This window comes from Octopus bimaculoides, chromosome 14 (assembly GCF_001194135.2).
Source record: "Octopus bimaculoides isolate UCB-OBI-ISO-001 chromosome 14, ASM119413v2, whole genome shotgun sequence".
NCBI classification, from domain to species: Eukaryota; Metazoa; Mollusca; class Cephalopoda; order Octopoda; family Octopodidae; genus Octopus; species Octopus bimaculoides.
This window is the reverse complement of record NC_068994.1, coordinates 15300866-15306113: the sequence shown is the minus strand read 5'-3', so window position 1 is coordinate 15306113 and position 5248 is coordinate 15300866.

Below are 5248 nucleotides of genomic sequence, written 5' to 3'. Positions count from 1 at the left end.
AGAGGGAAGAGAGAAAAGACAAAAAGTGATTGGAAAAGTAATTTAGCGTAACAAAAAAGAAAAAAACAAACAAACATAAAGTACTACTAGTTTTAGTGTGTGAAGTGTAGTAGTAAATTTCAGCAGACAGGTCTTCTAGTATCTGTTCTAAGGTTCTCTAGAATTTTCCATAAAATAATTTTGCAATATAATTTTAGACAACCAGCTTGTTTTCCTTTTTTTTTTTTTATCTATTTTATCATTTTTTTTTTTTTTTTACAAACCCCTTTATTTTCTACAGGTGTTTCTTTCCTTCTTTCCACCTACCACCTTTTTTACTCTGACAACATCTAATCTATCCCTAGCTCTTAGCTGAAAGTCAGGCTTCCTCGCTGAAATTTAACACACAGCTGTCTTTCAAATCCAAAATATGTCAGTAGCCAATATCGAACAACTATGATTTCTAAAACTATCGATCGATTCCAGCATACTTGTAACAAACGCAGAGTGAGACAGATTAAGTTAGAGAGCCTTCCCACACATTCCCAGGTCAGCCACCTACTTCAGCTATTTATTTATTATAAATTTTATTACTAAGCTAGACGGGATGGAAATGCTGTATGCAGACAGACACTTGGTGAATAACAAACAAATTTATCACTGAATTGGGGAACACACAAGAGTTGCTGGTCAAATCACTAACAAGGCACAAGAGTGGCTGTGTGGTAAGTAGTTTGCTTACCAACCACATGGTTCCGGGTTCATTCCCACTGCATGGCACCTTGGGCAAGTGTCTTCTACTGTAGCCTCGGGCTGACCAAAGCCTTGTGAGTGAATTTGATAGACGGAAACTGAAAGAAGCCCGTCGTATATATGTATATATATATATATATATATGTATGTGTGTGTCTGTGTTTGTCCCCCCAACATTGCTTGACAACTGATGCTGGTGTCTTTAGGTCCCCATAACTTAGTGGTTCGGCAAAAGAGACCGATAGAATAAGTACTAGGCATCCAAAGAATAAGTCCTGGGGTCGATTTGCTCGACTAAAAGTGATGCTCCAGTATGGCCACAGTCAAATGACTGAAACAAGTAAAAGAGTAAATCTACCCTAGCTAGACACTTTAAACAGTTTCAAGTCCGGTGTGCCTCACAGCAGTGTTATGTTCAAATCCTTCTGGACTCTACAAAAATGTCTTATCAAATATTGGTAAACTCACAAAGCATTCAATTCTATGGGTGTAGTGGATAAAGACACTGGTTAAAGCAGTGCTGTTAGCTAGAGGTTCTGATTTCAATCTCAGGCAAGACACCTAGGTAATTCACAAAAAAATCAAACTCAAGCAAATAATGTCACAAAATGCAGAGAGCCAAATGAGAACAGTGTACCCCTGTGGATCGAACAAAAGGTTGGGTTTGAAAGTTCAATACAACAACCAAGTTCAACACAAGACACCTGAAGAAGGCTGAAGCACACAACAGCCAAAATGTAGTGAAAGCAACAATCAAGAGAAGTACGCCAGTCTGACTAATATAAACAATATACATAATATCAGCTCACAGTTGTAAGGTGATGAGCTTGATGACCAGTGGTGCATTGTATCCTTGAGAAAGCTGCTCTATTTCACACTGCTCCAGCCCACTCAGCTGGCAAAAATGAGTAGTACCTGTATTTCAAAGGGCAGGCATGGCCGTGTGGTAAGATGCTTGCTTCCCGACCACATAGTTCCAGGTTCAGTCCCACTGCATAGCACCTTGGGAAAGCGTTTCTACTATAACCTTGGGCCAACCAAATCCTTCTGGATTTGGTAGACAGAAACTGAAGGAAAACTATTGATGTTGTGTGTCATGCTGAATCTCCCTGAGAATTATGTTAAGGGTACTTGTGTCTATGGAGTCCTCACCCACTTGCACATTCATTTCACAAGTAGGGTGTTTCATTGATCGGATCAACCGGAACCCTCATTGCCATAACCAATGGAGTACCAAGATGTATTATCACAAATTATTTCTAATGCGTATTCTTTTTATTTCTTTGCTAGTTTCAGCCATTGTGGTCTGGTTCATTAAATCAACCCTAATATTTATTTCTGCCCAGTACTTTATCAATATCTATTTTTCAAACTTGTTAGTTTACAGGCCATATAGAGATACAGCGTTAATACTGAATTTTCAACCACATCAACCTACACAACTCTTGGGTGCTTCTACCAGTTGAAAATAACAACTTGTTTCAGTCATGAGACTGTGGCCATGCTGGGGCACCACCTTGAAGAATATTTAGTTGAATGAATTGACTTCAGTACATTTTTTAAAGCCTGGTACTTACGTCAATCTCTTTTGCCAATTCACTAAGTTACAAGGACGTAAACACATGGGTTGTCAAGTAGTGGTAGGGGACAAACACAGACACAAAGACACACACATATATGATGGGCTTCTTTCAGTTTCCATCTACCAAGTCCACTTGTAAGGCTTTGGTTGGATGGGGGGAACCTCAGTTAGGATGAACCAGGATAGGGTAGAAGGAACATTTTGGGATTTGAGGTTTTGTATATAAGTTGCTAATTCTAAATTATCCACTTCCTTAGCAACTTATATACACAACCTCAAATCCCAAAATGGTTCCTACACCCTACTACTGCTACCTTGAGCATTGAGCCACTTCCACTCTGTCCGTCTCCCTCTATTTTCTTTCATACTTTAGTATTCTACATCTGTCACTGAATTAGACATTTTCCCTCCTTCAAATAACTGCCATCCCTTTTCTCACTATCTCAACTTCCAATAATTCTATAGCTACTATCCCTAAACTTTGATACTCAGACACAAACCCAACAACTGGCTACCCTTCAATTACTATCGATCTCAATTACTATCGATACTTCCTAGTCATCTCTCAACTTCTCCACCTCCCTTAGTACCCTCGCTATTAACCTCCCTCCCACTTCCTGAACTAATTCTCTTATCGCTCCTCACAATTCCCTGTCTTAACACTCCCCATAACCTCACTGACCTTCCTGCTTCTCTCTATTAACTCTCCGCATTTAATCATTCCACCTTTGAACTTTTCTGCATTATCATCTGAAATGTAACATCTTTTCTACCTTGATGACAGAAGCCTGATTTATCCAATGTCGGTACCATCCATTACAGCTGCATATTGTGATGAACCACATCTGCCAACATTATGATGGATCTCCGAGCCCCAAAATCAGCTATTGGGCCTATAACACCTTTCTTCCTCCCCTTTCATTTTCTCTGTCATTTGTATTCTGTGTTAAGTTGGATCTATATTATTAGCATTATCCTGCGTTTGAAAATTTAATACTGCTAAGCATTTTGCCTGGTGTGCTAAAGTTTCTTATTTCTTTATAAGACAAAGGGATTAATTTGATTACATCAACTCCAGTGCGTAACTGGTACTTAATTTATCGACCCTGAAAAGATGAAAGGCAAAGTTGACCTCAGTGGAATTTGAAATCTGAATGTAACGGCAGACGAAATACCGCTAAGCATTTCGCCTGGTGTGCTAACAATTCTGCCAGCTCGTCGCCTTAGACAAACAGATTTATTAGCAGTCCTATGTTGACAAACACATCCACTCACCGAGTTGACTGGAATTTCAGGTTTCATTTCATTGGTGTGTTCAGACGGACTGGCTGAACAGGCTGATAAGGCAAAAAACTGAAGTCTTAGTCAATTCAAAATAAATTTTACCCTAATAACTGTATTGGGTCTCACCTTCAGTAAATGTTTTGTTGCTTTCTATAAATTGATCAACAGGAGCAGGAGTAGCTGTGTGGTAAGTAGCTTGCTTACCAACCACATGGTCCTGGGTTCAGTTCCACTGCATGGCACCTTGGGCAAGTGTCTTCTACTATAGCCTCAGGCTGACCAAAGCCTTGTGAGTGGATTTGGTAGACGGAAACTGAAAGAAGCCCGTCGTATATATATATAAATATATATATGTATATATATATATATATATATATATGTATATGTATATGTGTGTGTGTATATGTGTGTGTGTATATGTGTGTGTGTATATGCTTGTGTGTCTGTGTTTGTCCCCCCCAAACATCGCTTGACAACTGATACTGGTGTTTACGTCCTGTAACTTAGCGGTTCAGCAAAACAGACCGATAGAATAAGTACTAGGCTTACAAAGAATAAGCTCTGTGGTCGATTTGCTCGACTAAAGGTGGTGCTCCAGCATGGCCGCAGTCAAATGACTGAAACAAGTAAAAGAGCATAGGTGCAAGCATAGCTGTGTGGTAAGATGCTTGCTTCCCAACCACATAGTTCCAGGTTCAGTCCCACTGCATAGCACCTTGGGAAAGTGTCTTCTACTATAAACTTGGGCCAACCAAATCCTTCTGGACTTGGTAGACAGAAACTGAAGGAAAACCGCTAAAATTTAAAAAAATTTTTTTTTTATCAAATCCTCTGCGAGTTAACATGGGATCCCTTTACAACAATGTAACCTTCATTTGACTAAGGTATCTTTGGCCTGATGAGTAGCTAGTGAAGTACCCCTCACTTGGATAATTACTACTTCCAAGGTTCTGCTAGCTAGGAAACATATTTAGACGAGAATTTTATGTATTCCACTCCCTAAATATAAGGACACAGATCATGTCGTGTAGCCAGCTGGAGACGACATCTCCTGGGGCTAATTACAGCAACATTAGTCCTAAACCAGGACTGCCATGTTATGTTGGCAAACAATCTTTACTACAAAGTACTGTTGCTGAATATCTCATATTGTGAGATTTAAAAATAGTAATTTTCTAATCCACTCCCTAAATTTGGATTTTTATTTACATACACAGCAACCACAGTTACTAACAGTGAACTATGAAATAACTTTTTTCAACTTATTGCACTCTAATATGGGAAAAATTTACAATCTTCTACGTCAATAAGCTTATCTTAACATATATATGTGTGTGTGTACATGGCAGTGAAACATGGGCTGTAACTGCTGAGGACATACGTAAGCTCGCAAGGAATGAAGCCAGTATGCTCCGTTGGATGTGTAATGTCAATGTGAATACCCGTCAGAGTGTAAGTATCTTGAGAGAAAAGCTGAACATTAGAAGCATCAGTTGTGGCGTGCAAGAGAGACGATTGCGCTGGTATGGACATGTGGTGAGAATGGAGGAGGATAGCTGCGTGAAAAAGTGCCACACCCTAACAGTTGAGGGAACCCGTGGAAGAGGTAGGCCCAGGAAGACCTGGGCTGAGGTGGTGAGGCAAGACCTT